The sequence below is a fragment of the Vulpes lagopus genome, chromosome 11, assembly GCF_018345385.1.
Source record: "Vulpes lagopus strain Blue_001 chromosome 11, ASM1834538v1, whole genome shotgun sequence".
NCBI lineage: Eukaryota > Metazoa > Chordata > Mammalia > Carnivora > Canidae > Vulpes > Vulpes lagopus.
This window is the reverse complement of record NC_054834.1, coordinates 85,253,628-85,271,085: the sequence shown is the minus strand read 5'-3', so window position 1 is coordinate 85,271,085 and position 17,458 is coordinate 85,253,628. Positions and strand designations below refer to the sequence as shown.

At 44.9% G+C, this 17,458-nt stretch overlaps 1 protein-coding gene across 8 annotated transcripts in view; it reads left to right on the top strand.

Moving 5' to 3' along the window:
- ITGB6 (integrin subunit beta 6) overlaps window positions 1-17,458 on the top strand; it is a 128,801-nt gene that overhangs the window by 27,020 nt on the left and 84,323 nt on the right. For 2 of the 8 annotated variants that reach the window (XM_041722847.1, XM_041722842.1), the window contains exon 2: window positions 11,854-11,949. The exons of the other annotated variants lie outside the window; for them this stretch is intronic. The gene's annotated coding sequence lies outside the window, so the exon portion shown is untranslated. The remainder of the gene's footprint in view (window positions 1-11,853; window positions 11,950-17,458) is intronic. 8 annotated transcript variants of the gene reach the window in all.

Here is a 17,458-nt window from a genome sequence, read left to right as displayed (position 1 = left end):
GGCTCAGAGGCCGCAGCTCAGCGCCTTGCGCCGGGTGGGGCTGAGTCAGAGCCTGGGGCTCTGTGCAGATGTGCTTGCACCCCAGGCACCAGCAGAGTGGTGGTTTCAAACGATCAACAAACCATTACCCCCAGGAGCTGCAAAATTTTTCTGAGCACACTTGATGCATCCTACGGACTTACCCCAAATAAGTAGAGAGACTTTGAGAAAGGGGAAGCATGAAGAGTGAGCATGGGGAGCAAACCGCTAGCAAAATTTGAGTGAAAATATGATCTAATTGGCCCCCACAGGCCGGGGAGGCCTGGGGACATTTGGTTACAGCCTTGCCAGGCAGGCTCAGTAAACAGGTTCAGACCTACCTACTCAGTTGGGAGGCAATTAAGTACCAATGCCAAGGGGGAGCCAAAGGCAACAATGGGCAGAACAATGGGCCTATTGTGGCACCCAACCCTCTGTGGGCTGCTGGGGTGGTGCTCCAAGCCCACCGGCTCTGCTCCTGTGCTTAAATAGGCATAATTAATTACCAGGAGCTAATTGTAATGGCTCCTGCCTTAAGGGTTGCAGTCTCCCTACGTGTACAAAATATGGCAAGTAGTTTCCTTCCCTGCAATGACACTGTAAATCCAGCAGAAAGGTGCCCCAGATCCATGGCAAAGGGTTCAATGCAGATTGGGTTTATAAAGTTACCTATTGGGCAGCCCCGGTGGCACAGCGATTTAGCGCCTCTTGCAGCCTGGGGTGTGATCCTGGAGACCCGGGATCGAGTCCCACGTCAGGCTCCCTGCATGGAGCCTGCTTCTCCCTCTGCCTGTGTCTCTGCCTTTCTCTCTGTGTCTCTATGAATAAATAAAATCTTTAAAAAAAAAATAAAGTTATCTATTTAGAAGTTGAATATAAACACACATAATTGTCTCCCATTTCTCACCAGCAAGAAATTTAGGCTTATTGTAGGGCTGAGACCATAACTTAGGCATTCTTACATCCTCAGAAGCCTCACTGGGATCTTGTACACAGTAGGCGCTTGACATCTGCTGCATGAGGCAGTCGGGTCGCACCAAGAAATGAAGGTTCTTTCAGACTTGGTAGCTCATCTTCAGAAGGAAAACCCTGGAGTGGGGCTTGGGGGGGAGGGGCGCATTCTAAATGACCTGGAGAAAGTTACTTCCTTTGCCATTAACATTCCCAGGAAAACAATAAAATAATTCTGCTTAAATAGAGCTGAATTCAAGGGAAAACAAGAAGTCAACAAAATATTTCTACCTTTTGCGGTGGTCAAGCCGTACTTGCCACCCTAGAAAAGAGCCACCCGGTTGGTTTCGTTCTGTTCGTTGGAAAGCTGTGGGTGCAGGTGTGGATACGGCCTGTGGGGTGTGTGCAGTGTCAGCGGAGTGGCGGAAATCGTCGCAGTGGTGAGCCCTGGGAGTCCACGCGAGGCAACTAGAATGCAGCTCCGCAGTGCACAGGGTGGGGCCTTACCCGCTGACCTAAGAGCAGAGGGGCTTTGTCATCACCGAGCAGCCGGGAGCCTCTGAATGGTCATAAAAGGAAGCCCTAGGTCCGTGTGGGGCTGGGTGGGAGCTGATCATCGTGCCTGAAGGAGATGGCAATGGTCAGGCGTAGGCCGCAGGGTGAGGAGCTCCCAGCTATGCCTCATTTGCCCCTCCTTGGGGGGCCTCCCTGGGGCTGCAGAGTAGACCAGCTGGTCACCTTGCCCCACGTGAATCCAGGCAGCATCCCCAACAGCTCTGAGAGTCCGCCTCTCTCAGAGCTGACTTCACAAATGAATCTCCCAGGGATTTCCCAGGGAGCTCAGGTCAGAAGGCCTTCGGATTGCAGCATCTTGGCGCGGTTTGCTGCACCGCACTCCTCACTTTGGATCACTACAGCCGTTACCAGCAGGAAAGGAATGTGTCCTCTAGGAAACGTATCCATCCTTAAATGGCAACCCACCCTTCTAGAGAATTCAGGCAGCCCGAAGGCCCCGACTTCAATTTCCCATGGCGTAGTACAGCTATCCATCCAGTTTCCCGAGAATACCCTCCGTCTCAGATATCCCGCTCCCTTGCCTGTGGGTACCTCCTGGGTAGTCCTCTTCAGGGCTCAGGGTTGCTTTGGTCTGGGAATATAGAACTGCCCTGGTTAGATACCAACACTGAGGTTCTTTCCATCAACTGTTGCTCCTGAAATGACGGTGACTCATCTGTGCCCATCACCTAGAGGCTGAAGGTGAGTCATCACAGAGGCAAGACGTAGTTATCCAGACCCGGAGGGCCCGGGTTTAGCAATGAAAGGATCAGGTTAGACATGACAGGAACAAGCCAGAAGTTCTTACCCACTCTCCCTGAGCCGAGCCATGCTAAGCTTTAAATCAATTTAATCCAGTTCTTCTCCCACCACTTTTCATTTTTATTTATCGCTACCCGTGGAGCCAGAAGCAGAATGGTCAAAACATTTCCAGTGAAGCTGCATTTTCAGGGTATTTACAGTCAGCCTGGAAGCAGCAGGAAGTGGGATTTATAGATTTGTATTAGCAGGCCGGCAATTTCCCAAGCCTCAGCATTTGGACTGGTTTTTAATTAAATAAATGTGCAGGCGTAATGGGACTGGATCTCTGGATCCCTGGAGGTCTCCCAATAAATTGAGATAAGATCCTTAACCCAGCGGCATTAGCATCCCCTAGGGAGCCCCGACAGGTGGGCGTTCGGGCGAGTGGGAAGGATGACTGCAGAGTGAAGTACCTCCCCGGGGAGGTCAGGAGGCTCTGGGCAGGCGAGGGGAGGACCGAGGAGGGGACCGAGGCACCCACGGCCAGGCGGGAAGGCCAAGCTTCTCACCCAGGCTGCGCTCTTCGGCAGCAGAGAGGCAGTGGCAGCGATAAAAAGCTCAGCTTGGGGGATCCCTGGGTGGCTCAGCGGTTTAGTGCCTGCCTTTGGCCCAGGGCGCTATCCTGGAGACCCGGGATCGAGTCCCGCGTCGGGCTCCCGGTGCATGGAGCCTGCTTCTCCCTCTGCCTCTCTCTCTCTCTCTCTCTCTCTCTGTGTGTCTGTCATAAATAAATAAATAAATCTTAAAAAAAAAAAAGCTCGGCCCGTCTTGCTGGGCCTTACATTTCAGCTCCTGTTCCTCACCGGCTGGCCAAGAGGTGACTGGGCTTCTCTAGGGGAAGCTTCCCTGCTTTTAGGACAGGAATCATGGTAGCCCCTCGTCAAGAGGTGCTACATGCAAACCTCAGATGGCTGCTGACCTTTTTTTTTTAAGATTTTATTTATCTATTCTTGCGAGACACAGTGAGAGAGGCAGAGACACAGGCAGAGGGAGAAGCAGGCTCCATGCAGGGAGCCTGATGTGGGGCTCGATCCCGGGTCTCCAGGGTCACGCCCTGGGCCGAAGGCAGGTGCCCAACCGCTGAGCCCCCCGGGCGCCCCGGCTGCTGACTTCAAGAGCCTTGTCTGCACACCTCAAACAACCTAATCCTTCTGCTCAGGACCCTCTAAAGGCTCCCATGTCACTGCCCGGAGAGCCCAAGGGCCCCCGAGGCCTGCAGGGCTCTGTGCTGGCGCCCCGGGTCCCTGGCGCACCGAGCAGCCTGACAAAACCTTTGCCCTGGCTCCCCTCCTGGGTCCCCTGGACCCCGCGCCAGGCCCCTGCTCTAAGGTCACCTGAGGGGCGGCGTCACCCTGTCAGGGACCACGCGGGGCGGAGCAGCCCACCACAGTTTCTTCAGCCCCGTAGGGGCGCGGTGGGTGACAGCAGCGCCCCCGGCCCCAGCCCCCGGCCCTGAAGGCCCCCCCACTCGCGGTCCGAGCGCCCCGAGGCTCCTGCCCAGGGTGCAGCCGCGGCCCTGGGAGCCGGAGGCCACCGGCGCGGGCACAGCCAGGGACTCGACCCGGCCCCTTGACCCTGGGCCCCGAGCTCCCCGGCCCGCCTGCCCCCGAAATTTCTGGAGCAGCTTCGCCTCGCTGGCCTTGTGCCCAGTGACAGGGTTCGGAGGCCTCAGGCCTGGGCGCAGAGCAGCCTCGCCGCGCGGCCACCTTCCTGGCCTTGTTCAGCCTCCAGCACTTCCCGCCCCAGAAGGAAGGAGAAGGCTCCGGTGCGTGTGTTTCTAGCACAGCGTAGGCCCCGGGCGTGCAGACAGACATCCGCAGCGGGGGCCTGTGCATGAGGGAAGGGGTGTCCAAGGGGACCAAGAGTGCCGTGTGGTGTCCTCGCCCAAGACAGCGGAGGCCTCCCTCCAGACACTACTGCCACCTCCCAGAAAACTGTCGCCATGAACAGGCCAATCCACAATGTCAGTGATGTGGGCTGTGCCCCCCGGGTTAGCACCTTCCTCCCGCGGCTGGCACACTGTGGGCGATCGGTAAACCTGGGCTTGTTCAAGTCATGAGGCTCCTCAACCTCAGGAGCACACTGAGCAGTCAGGCCCTCCCCACAGGTCTTGGTTGCCTGCAGACGACCCTCCCCGCCTCTCTCTCTCTTAAGCCACAAGATCCGAGCAAGGAGGCCAGCGTGAGCGGCATGAGGGTCCTGCCTGGCTCCCAGACCACCCCCACCGCGCCCCACGGGTCAGCCTGGTCATCGGGCCCAAAGCCAGGCGGCATGGAAGGCAGGCGCATGGGGCAGAGGGGCAGGCCGGGTAGGCCCTGGCGTTTCCTTATGTTCCAGTCCTTGCTGAAGAGCCAGCAAGAGTGTTTAGGTCCCGCTTCCTGGAAGTGGGCAGGGAGCAGCGGGCCTGAGCTCACCCTCCTCCCGTTCCTCCACCGCACAGAGCACCACTTCTCCCTGAGGAGGCTTCCGGGGCTGGAAGGCAGTGGTCAGGAGGACAGACTGTTTGCACGGTTCTGTTTACTTTGTTTGAAGAAGAGCATTCCAGCTACGGCACTAAACAAAACCACATTACTCATGGATGACCAGGATTTAAAGTCTACTTCCTTCCCAAGTAAACAGACCAAACACCGGGGAGTTCCCAGCAGATCCACTGCCTGCTGGCTCCCACCAGGCTTCCTCCTTCTCCAGGCCACCGGGCAACCCACCCCCTGGTGCGCCAGTCTCCCTGCCTGACGCTGCCAGGAGAAACTGAGTAGAGAAAGCCATCAGCTAAGGCTTGCAAAGTGGTTCTCAGGCTGCCAAGCCCTGAGCTCATGATGACAGATACAGGCTCCAGCAGTCGGTTGGGCCATCTCTGGCCAGAGGCGAGGCTGCATCACCTACTCCCTGGGCCTTCCACTCTGTGCCCAGGGGAGGGGGTGGGGTGGGAAGTGCAGTCTGCCAAGTGAGGGCCTACCCTGAGACGTGAAGGGGAGAAGACCATGGAAGGGAGCAAGGTAAGGAGACCCAAACCAAAGCAGACGTGAGAGCTGCCAGGACCAGGGAGTCAGAAAGGGCTCCGGCTCTGAGCGTGACTCTAATCACTGTCAGCTCCACTTTGGGCAAGTTACCTAATCCCTCTTAACACTTACGTTATTCACAAAAGGGAAGGAACAGTGTTTGCTTCTCCGTACCAGTCAGGGCCCCAGCAGGAGTCAGAAATGATACCAGTTATCTCAACAGAAGGAACGAAAGGAAGAATTATTGACTGGGTACAAGGCTGTCAACTAGGCAACAGAAAGGGTGGAAAGATACATCGAAGGTATCCCTGAGGTAGAAAATGTGGGAAGTAGCTACCACCCTTCGACTGGGAGAAAAAAGGAAGAACTGGAATTATTAAAACTCAGACAAGGAAGGCTCCCACAGGGCTGAGACTCAGCCGCCTGAGCAGGGGCCCTGCTGGGCTGGCACTGGGGGTCTGTGGGGGCGTGATGAGGCTGGTTCTGCACACTGCAGAAAGAGCAAACTGGATTCGACTATGCTACTGGAATGAGCGCCACTGCCAGGGTGTGGAGGAAGCAGACAAGAAGCAGCAGGTCCTCATCCCGCCCCCAACCTCACGGCTTCCCACTATTGGCCTGCTGGCAGAGCCTGACGTCAAGTAGCTGCCAAAGCAGAGATGGGGCTTGTGGACTCCCAGCTTCAGCACCACAGAGCTGGGTAGAGATGGCTGGGTCTGGAGCTCTGAGAAATTAAATTAACAAATGGCTCACTCATAGTTAGGATTAAATGAAAAAAAATCATATAAAATGCTTAGCTCAGTGCCAGGCACACACATGTGCTAAATAACATTACCATCATCATCATCATCATCCTCCCCATTATGATCGATAAATGGGTTTGGCATTTAGCTGAAAGATAAGGCAGGGTCTATCTGTGGTGGGTTGATTGTGAGACCAGAGATTAATTTCTGGATTCCTTTTTGGAAGATCGCTAATTATAGATCACAAGCATGATCTCAAATCGTAGGAAGTTTCTAAATTAGTCATGTGAATTTGACCTCTAAAATGTCCGTCCCTTTTCATCCCTATGGCCCTGCACTACATCAGATCCTCTTCACCTCTAGCCCAGGTTCACCAATCCTTTTCTCCCACCTCCAGAGCACCTAAATCACTACTCTAAGCCCATTGGTCATTTCTACTAACTGCCTTTAACTCAACAGGATCCCATTGCCTGTGGAGTAAAAACTAAGCTCCTATGACTAACATGAGCACACTCAATGATCTGGTTTGGGAGCCCCAGAAATGCAACCTTTTATTGGATCTAGCACCACCCACCCCATACTAGGGTCAAGTTAGAAAAATGAGGAGTGAGAAGAAAGTCTGGCCAGGCCTGATACTTAAGGAGTCTCCCTTTGGATGTCCTAATGTCAGCTCTAATTCAGAATGTCAAGAACAGGATTAATATCCCTGTGCTTCTCACCTACCTTTAAACCTTTAATAAGTTCCTCATCACGGCTGAGGTAACATCCTAATGCCCTGAGCTCATGAAGTACAGCTCTCCTCTTCTTCATTAAGTTAGCAACTCCCTTTTCCCTCTTTGTTCTCTTCAATAGAATCTTCTCTCACAGTTATCAGCTGTATCAGTCAGCTGAGGCTAAAATAAGCTGCAGTAACAAATAACTCCAAAATCTCCGTGGGTTCCATTGACAGCGTTTATTTCTTACATATGTTAAATGTTGGCTCTGGGTGAATAGCGGCTCTACTCTACTCCCTTTTCACTCCAGGCTCTAGGCTTATGAAGCAGCTCCTTTGAGGAATACTACTAGTTTCTAGTTTCACGGCAGAGGGAAAAGAAAACATAGTGACCTCACAGTAACTCTTAAAGCTTCTGCTTGGAAGTACCATGTATCACTTCCACTCATATTTCGTTGGCCAAAGGCCACATGGCTTCCTCACAGTTCAGTAGGAAGAGATATGATATTCATTAAATTGGGGCCACTGCAAGTCATAGGGCCAAGCTTCACATCAGTGGTCATGAATGTACAAAATGAATATTTTGATCAACAAAATAATCTATTATCCCCTCTTAGCCAAGGATCCTATCACCTCACACCTAGATTGCTAAATCTCAGGGGATGATGAATCTCAATATATATCTGGCCCCAATAGAAGTGTTCCCTTTTGCATCTCCCTGCTTCCAGTGTCTCAATATTACATCAACAGTAATATTATGCTGCCATTATGTTATTTCCTAAATGCTATTATCCTCTTGTCGTTCTCTGCTCAGAACTTGCAGCAGATTCCTATTGCCAAGGAATTCAAAGCTGAATTCTGCAGTCTAGTGTTCAAGGCATGCAGCAAAGGGTCTTCCCTTTAATGTCCAACCGTATCCAAGTCCAGGAACAGATCCAGCCAGGAGTCTGATGCTTTTCTACACTACTCCAAAATTTTGCTTGTGGTATTAATCTGGCTCATGCTTCTTGTCCGTGCGCCACTCTCTTTTCCAATAAGTTTACATCCTCCAATTTCCTTAAGAGTTGTCTCAAATTTCATCTTCAAAAACAATGTCCTTGAATAAATCCTCTCCACTCCTTATACTGCTCAAAATTCAGAATTATAGCTCTATGCTCTGTTTTTATTTTCTGTGTCTGGAATCACTGTAAATTGCTGTGGGAAAAGATATTGGGGATTTTCTACACGCACACCACCTCCCCTGAATTTAGGCACGAGGAAATTGAGACTTAGGAAAAGAATGAATGGAAAAGTCACTAATTTGCTGAGAGGGTGAATGGGGACAGGGACTAAGTCTCCCAACCCCTTGTTACTATTCTTTGCCTACATCGATTTGTCTCTTTTAATTTATATCTATTTCTCCAATTAGATGATAATCTGTTTTAGGGTGGGGATGCCTCATTATATTATCCATTTTGCAAGACCCTTGATATATATTAACAGCAACCTAGCATAGTAGCAATTATTCTTATTTTACAAATGAGAAGACTAAGAGGTAGGTAAGTCAAGTTGTGGGCCCAAAAAACCAGTAAATGACAAAACCAGGGTTTATTGAATGCCTACTGTGTGTTTGAAATTGAGCTAGTTCTCATTTAAAGGAGATTAAAATACAATTAACTTAAAAGATAAATGTCTCCACTTCAACATAGTTCCTAATACATCCTAAATGAGTAATATATTCAGGACTATGAAAATTTGTGGAGGACACACATGGTGGCCAAGGTATCAGGAAAGAGATTGGACTGGAGCTTGGCAATTAAGGATGCACAGAATATGCATAATCAAAGCAGACACGGTGGGTGGGTGTGGGTATTTCCAACAAGGATAGGGATGTCAGCAGAAACTGATAAAAATGGATTTTTGAGAAATTGGGGAAAACTTGTTTTTCAAAAACAGTAGTTTTCATAGGAGAGTCATGTAGTATAAATTATAACAATAGATTGAGGCAAAGTTATGGAAGGGGTCAAGGTTTGAGGATTTTATCCTATAGTTATGGGGTATCACCAAAGATGGTTGACTTCTAAAAGTAGTGTTTTAGCCAGTGTGCAATATGTGAGTGATGGAAAAAGGGCTGGGAGAGGAAAGAGCTGTTAAAGACCACTTAGAGTAGATGAAAGAGCTCTTTAATCATCTACTTTTCAACTGAGAAGCCTGGCATGGGGGTGGGCAGGTTTTAGGGGGTGGTTGAAATCATATCATTGACATGAAATTATTGCTGTTGTTTGTCAGGGGAGTGTGGGAGGGAACTGGATAAGTAAAGTATAGATTTTTTAAGTTGCTTGTCCAAAAGCAGATAGTCTTGTTTCCATGAAAACGTGCATGGATTGAGCTCCCTGCTCAGTGAGGAGCCTGCTTCTCCCTCTGCCTCTCTGCCCACAACTTGTGCTTACACTCTCTCTAGTGCTATCTCTCTCAAATAAACAAGTAAAATCTTGAAAGAAAGAAAGAAAGAAAGAAAGAAAGAAAGAAAGAAAGAAAAAGAAGAAAGAAAGAAAAAGAAAGAAAGAAAGAAAGAAAGAAAGAAAGAAAGAAAGGAAAGAAAGAAAGAAAGAAAAAAAAGCAAAAAAAAAAAAAAAGAAAGAAAGAAAACATGCATGGAAGTTGAGGGCACAAAAGCTAATCCAATACTTTCTTGAGATGGGGGGAAGGAGAGCCTGTTCCCAGAGAGTTAAGAAGCTTTATACCCCCAATTCCATCTTCACTTTACATGGTCTTCAGTGCTATGCTTCTAGTGTGTTGTTATTGTTTTCATTTTGCTCTTTTCTCTCATAAGTAAATTCAGAGTTCAGTGAGCACCCAGGTGAGGCTAAATGTGTGCTGTTTCCAACCTAATGGCTTCCAAGCTTATATTTCTTCTTTTTATAATTACCAACAGTTTTTCTTCCTATACAATTATTTGAAAAAAGCAAAATGAACCAAATTTATTTAATAAAATACTCAATTTGCCTGAACTTCAATAAACAAAGATGGCTCTACTCCCCAAATGGAAATATGGGCCACATGGAAGGAGCAATGTACAATAGCTTAAATTTAAAATGTTAATTCATCATGGCATGCCAGAGTGGCTTTCTCCATTAAGTGACCAACCCTGGTTTTGGCTTAGGTCACGATCTCAGGGTCATAAGATCAAGCCCTATGCCGGGCTCTGAGCTCAGTAGAGAGCCTGTTTGAGATTCTCTCTCTCTCTCCCTTTGCCCCTCCCCGTACATGTGTGTGCGCGCTCTCTCTCTCTCTCTCTCTCAAATAAAATAAATAAAATAAAATAAAATGTTAATTCATCAACTGGTATATGGAAATTCAACTGTGAGTCACTACAGGTAGTTTACTGATATCAAGCCTACAATGAGTGTGTAAAAAAACTATGGATTGAATAAAAGTTGGATTTATGACCTATGCATAACTCAGTACTTTAATCATTTACATAAAACTTTCTTTAAGAACTTTTTATTTTTAACTCTAGAATCATAGTTGGGACTCCTTTCTGACCTTCCTCCAAAATCAGAGTCTTTCTTAACTTTGGGATTCAGAGAGCTCTGGAAGTACTGGCCTAAAGAACATCAATGGCAGTCAAAACATAACTCCCAAACACTAGACCATAGTGTGGAAACCCCAAATCATGCTCATTTCACCTTCCACAGGGCCAACTTGCACATTTAGTTGGATGACCCAGGAATAATTATGTGGTCTACATCTATATATCTGATGTTTCAATCTCATTTCAGGGATAAAAGGTTGAAGAAAATTTCAGTGGATTTTGGAAGGCCTAGAAAAACAGTCTTCAACCTGCACAACTAGTGCCTTTCCTCACTTAGGGGTTCTGAACTTTTTCTGTATGGCAGGGACCCCTTTGGAAGTTTAATGAAGCCCAAGGATCCCTTTGCAGAAAAAATATTTTTAAATCCCTAAGCTAAAATATATATAATTAGAAAGAAAGCCAATTATATTGAAACATGGTTATTAAAATACCAAAAAACAAATTTATGGTATAGTAACACATGCACCTCTTTTTTAAAACCTTACATGCCAAGGCCCAGAAGCAGGTCTAAGGGCTACTATGATTTTGACACAATAATCATTTTGACATCATTTTGCATATCTGCTACCACTATAAAGTGATATGAAAAATATGTGTGATTTCTCTTGCTGAGAGTTAACGGGTACTGCTAATATGACAGTGGTTTGTTGTCTACATTTATAATGGAAGAAAATGTTTAATTTTAATCTGGGAATAGTGCAAATTTTTTTTCCATTTTAAGGTCTCAGATCCTCCCCCCTTAACTTCTGTTAGCAGGGAGACCTCAGTTAAGAACACGTATATTGAAGGATTATTTCTAAGTAAAACATAAACTATCAGAGATTATACGGACCCCTATTCATGCAGTATGAAGGTGACCCCACTGTCATGCTGGGAAGGTGTCCACGGAGCTTGCCCACCACTGTAGCTAGCACCTAGCATCATGTCACCCACAGCAGATGTTTGGTGCGTATCTATTGGTCGATTGTAGGAAGACAGGGTTGGAGAGACGATAGAGGGAGATTGGACTTGACTCGCTAAAGGTCCTTTCTGTCCTAATGTTCTGAGACTCTACGGCTTTCTGACAAATGCAGAAGGAATTTTCCTGAAGCCAGCTCAGAGGGTTGTGGCCGCCAGGAAGTGACCGCAGGAGACAGTGTGGGGAGTGGGTGGAACAGAAATGCAGAGCAGAGGGGGTGAAGTGGGATGGGTGTTGAAAACTCAGCAGTGAGCCTTAACTCCATCCCTGAGATAAAGATCCAGATCAGAATGGGGCGGCCACATCCAGTGACCACAGAGGGTAACCAAAGGGCAGAGAAACAGCTGAGGCTGCCCAGCTGTTTTTTTCTGCTGTATGTCTATCAGCATGGGCAATGGACAGGAAATTTATTCATCAAGATTCTGGCTCATAATTCTCTTGATGAGGAAATTATTTGTAAGCCTAAAGTCTTTTTGTGTTTCTGACAAGAGTCATTAGCTAAAAGTGTTGATTGAGGGTGCCCCCTCTGCCCTCCCCCCTAGGAAAGAAAGAAAGCTGAACTCACACAGTCTTGTGAAGTTCCTGGCAGGACCAAGTGTTAGAAACTAAGACAACCATGATGTCAAGCAATTGTTAAGGTCAGTAACGGTTGTAAACCAGACACAGATGAATGCATTTATTTCAATTGAGACTTTTACCCAATTTAACACTTGCATGTCGGGGGCCTCATGTTATACAAAAGAATAATAAAAATGGCTATTACTTTTAAAGTATGCCAACCATGTGTCAGGCATCATATGTAATTTTGTAATGCTCACAACCCTGCATGCCTTCCAGCCCCTGTAGTGCGTTAAATGGTGGCTGCACCAGAAGATGGGTCTACTTAGAATCTGTGAATGTGATCTTATTTGGAAAAGAGCTTTTGCAGAGAAGTTAAGGATCTTGGGATGAGATCATCCTGGATGAATTCTGGTGGGCCCTAAATCAATGACAAGTGTCCTTACAAGAAGAGGGGATGATACAGACAGAGGAGAACACAGAGGAGAAAGCTGCGTGCAGAGGAGGTGTGGGAGCGGTGAGTCACCACTAACTCAAGGAAGGCCAAGGAGTGCTGTCAGCTACCACAAGCTAGGAGAGAATCGTGGAACGGATTCTCCCTCAAAGCCTCCAGAAGTCAACCCTACCAACACCTTGATATCAGATTTCTGGTTCCCTGTGAAATCTGTGAGGAAATAAATTCCTATTGTTTCCAGCTACCTGGTTTCCTCTAGGATCTACTCAAGGCTCTGAGAATCGGGGACTATTGCTCTCCTGTTGGAAACTGTCCATGCAACTGTGGCCAGTCACTAACTAGCTAGGACCTGGGTCAGGTATTCTTACCCCTCTGCTGCCTGACCAGACACATAACTAAGTAATTCAAGTTGAAATAATCCTATTAAGATAACAATAATTCAGTACAAGGGTTAATCCCATGACTGAAATCAGACTGCCCGGGTTTGAAGCCAACTTTTCCACTTAGTAACTATGAGACCACAGGCAAGGTATTTTACCTCTCACTGTGCCACATTTTTTTTTCTTGCATATAATGGGGAGAACTCAAGAGCCTAAGGAGATATAACAACAGGTTTGATGTGGTTTCCTGTATGGGGTTCTTGAACAGAAAGAGGACATTAAGTAAACCTTCAGTAAATCTGAATAAAATATGGAGTTCAGATAATAATAATGTATTAATATGGGTTTATTATTGTAAAAATGCATCCATAATAATTTAAGATGTTACTGATAGAGAATGCCTGGGTGTGAGGCATATGGGAACCCTCTGAACTAATCAATCTAAACTGTTCTAAAATATCAAATTAAATTAAATTAGTTTTTTAAAATGGGAGAACATCAGTACCTTACCTCAGAGTGTGAAACAAGATTTAGAACAGTGCCTGGCACATTGTAAGGGCCGTTTGCTATTATTGTTTTAGGATTAGTATCAAGACCATGGTAATTATGTTTTCCGTGTTCCATGTAACAGGCTAAATATTTTTTTTCAAAACTAATATGGTGCTATATCATAGAGGATATACAATTAATAAATTAATAAAATACTCAATTTGCCTGAACTTCAATAAACAAAGATGGCTCTACTCCCCAAATGGATTCATTCAGCCCCACTGGGGCTGCCCAAGAACAACATTTTTATTGCTAAAGAATGACATAAAGCTGGCCACTGTAAGAAGTGAGGTTTCCTAGGAGAATAATGGTGTCAAGGAAGGACAACCAGATTCAAGCAGATCATTCCCACCTCACCTGAAGCCCCATATCTTAAGTGTCTGAGATAGTTGAAAGGACAGCAAGTTTGGAACAAAATGTTGCATACTTTCTCACCTGAAGCAATGCTTCCTACCCAAAGAAGAAAATGCTGTTGTCTTAAAGGGAACTACTCTTCTAGACCTTCTGCACTCAAGACAGGCTGATGGGTACGTAGACGAGAGCTTGAGGATGAAATGCTGTACGAACAAGAAATCTGCAAAGGGTGGACACAAGCCATACTGGGGGTCCTCTGTGTCATAGAGAAGTAACGTGCAGTGTTTCACAAGGGAAACCAGACTACGTCATTCGGTACAAAGAATACTTTAAATTACCAAGGCCAAGGCCTGGGTCTGAGTTTAGAGATTTATGAGTTGTCACTAACCCCATGTTCTTTACCTGAACTATCATCTAAATGGACTTGCTCTTTGGACTCCCCTGAGAAAGAGAATTTTCTCCAGGAAAACCCATCTTGAAAGGTCTTTGAATTAGATGATGCATTCAAAATGCAGCAGGAAGCAAATTCACACCTGGATTTTCTCTGGAAATCTGGCTACAATTTTTAAGTTTGATTCTGGGTCTCCCTGACAGCAGCCTAGGTAAAATTTCAAAAAACTTTGAATATCGCCATTCTTTCTTCTAGCACTTCTGAAACTATTAGTGGAAATGGATCTAGGAATGCTAATAAGTACATGAAGAAAAAAACTTTCCCTAAGCAAATCATTTTTTTGTTTAATTGGTTTTTTAAATTGTTAAACAAAGGTAAGCAATTTTCTTCACTGTGGGGCACCTTAAAGTGTTTAATAGGTTAATGAGCATTGTGATTTCTGATACGGGAGATTTGATCCTCTTATTAACAAAACCATAGGAACATTTCACCATCAAGGCAAGCATTAACAGCTCTCTTCAGAACAGATTTTGGAAGATAATATTGATACATTATTATGATCTGAAGTCCATACTTTATTCAATGCTCTTCCTGCAGTGACGCACAAAAAATAAATCATTCTATTGGATAACATTTAAATCCTGTCTTCCTAATCCTTGACTGCCTAAAGTTTAGACCCTAAGCCATTTCAAAATTAATTTACTCTGTGCAACAAATATCCAGTAATCCACCAAGGTCTGGACTGAGACAAGGGCCAACAATGGCCTTTTCCATGCTTTGGGGCCTTACTCTATTAATGCTCAAAATGTCATAATTTTATCAATGTATAGAAATATTTGCCAAAAACCAAAAACTCTTTCAAAATATTTGCAACTAACACAAATTTTCTTCTATCAAAAAACCTTCATTATATGTGTTTTGGTTGGTACTTTATAACTTTGAACTCCTTGATGAGAAGAAAATTATTCACTACTTAAAAAAATGTTTGAAACTACTGTTGAGCCCTCTGCTACCCTAGACATCAGTAAAGACCCTGGTATACTCTCCTCGGCTGTCTGACCAGGGAAGGTACTATCTGCCAGCACAGCTTCACGCAGAGTAATTTTGAGACAACAGGTTGCAGGACAGGCGTAGGTTTTCACTCTTCCTCAAAGTCCCTCATGCCTGACAGCTCACTGGAGACACATTTTGTCTCAAAGTCATCATGCACAGCAATATATAGATTCATTGCTTCTGCTGTGTAAAAATCCAACATACCGTCTTTAATTCACATGCCAGCTAAATTTGTTTTTAAAGCTTTTAGGGGGATCCCTGGGTGGCTCAGCGGTTAGAGCCTGTCTTCTGCTCAGGGCATGATCCTGGAGTCCCAGAATTGAGTCCCGCATCAGGCTCCCTGCATGGAGCCTGCTTCTCCTTCTGCCTGTGTCTCTCATGAATTAAAAAAAAAAAAAAAAAAAAAAAAGCCTTTACAATTTTTTTAATTTAAATTCAATTAATTAACATATAATGTATTATTGTTTTCAGAGGTAGAGGTCAGTGATTCATCAGTCTTGTATAACACCCAGTGCTCATTATGACACGTGCCCTCCTTAATGTCCATCACTCAGTTACCCCATCCCCCCCACAACTCCAGCAGCTCTCAGTTTGTTTCCTATGATTAAGAGTCTCTTATGGTTCGTCTCCCTCTCTGATTTCATCTTGTTTCATATTTTCCTCTCTTCCCCTATGATCCTCTGTTTTGTTTCTTAAATTCCATATATGAGTGAGATCATGATAGTTGTCTTTCTCTGATTGACTTATTTCCCTTAGCATAATATCCTTTAGTTCCATCCATGTCGTTGCAAATGGAAGATTTCATTTTTATGATGGCTGAGTAGTAGTCATATATGTATTTATATATGTATATTTATATATTTATTTATACATTATACATTATATATTTGTATATATAATATATATGTATATATACATATATACAATGTATACAATATATAATGTATATTGTATAAATATACATATATACAAATATATTATATATGTATATTTATGTATATTATATGCATATATATGTATGTGTATATTATATATGTATATTATGTGAATATGTATATATGTATACATTATATATATGCATATTCATACAATATACATTATATATTTATATCTATCTATCTATCTATCACATCTTCTTTATCCATTCATCTGTCAATGGACATCTGGGCTCTTTCCATAGTTTGACTAGTGTGGACATTGCTGCTATAAACATTGGAGTGCAGGTGCTCCCTCGGGTCACTACATTTGTATCTTTGTGGTAAATACCCAGTAGTGCAATTTCTGGGTCACAGGGTAGCTCTATTTTCAACTTTTTGAGGAACCTCCACACTGTTTTCCAGAGTGGCTGCACCAGCTTGCATTCCCACCAATAGTGTTCCCCTTTCTCTGCATCCTCACCAACACCTGTTATTTTCTAACTTGTTAATTTTAGCCTTTCTGACTGGGGTGAGGTGGTATCTCATTGTGGTTTTGATTTGTATTTCCCTGATGACCAGTGATATTGAGCATTCTTCCATGTGTCTGTCGGCCATTTGTATTTCTTCTTTGGAGAAATGTCCATTCATGTCTTCTTCCCGCTTCTTGATTGGATTATTTGCTCTCTGGGTGTTGAATTTGATTTCTTTATAGATTTTGGACACTAGCCCTTTATCTGATATCTTCTCCCATTTTGTGGGTTGCCTTTTGGTTTTGTTGACTGTTTCCTTTGCTGTGCAAAAGCTTTTTATCTTGATGAAGTCCCAATATTACTACTAAAGGATTTTCTTCTTTCTCCTTTTCCAGTTCCTCTTTTAAAAGATTATTTTATTTTATTTATCTGAGAGAGAGCAGAAGTTGGGGGGAGGAAGAGGGATAAACAGACTCTCAGAGCCCCACATTGGACTTCCTGCTTAACTATCTCAAAACCCTGGAATTGTACCAAAGGCAGCTGCTTAACCAACTGAGCCACTCAGGCGCCCTTCCTTTTCCAATTCTTGAGACATTACCAGGTTAATGACATTTTGAATACCTTGCTAGAGTGATTTATTGGTTAGTCTTGTCAATGGTTAGAGTATTTGATGATGCTCAATCCCTCTTCCTATTTGACTTTTCATAAACTTACTGGTAGGATTCAGTGAGTAGGTATCAGCAACAATCAGAAAAATCCATAAAATGGGAGGTGAAAGTAAATCCTCCATGGATCTCCTCAAGGAGATCCTTAAACATAATCCTTGGTGACCATTTCTCCCAGCTTTTTAGAAAATAAAAATCTTCTCTACTGTTGCAGCTACGTAAATTACATCTTCAAGGTCAAAAGAAGTCTGAAATGCTTTCACTTTGCAAGAAGTTTTAAAAATTAAGATAGGCCCTTCTTACAGTGGCCTCACGAGGAATGTATTTTTAAAAAGTCAGGGTAGATTCTTTTCCTA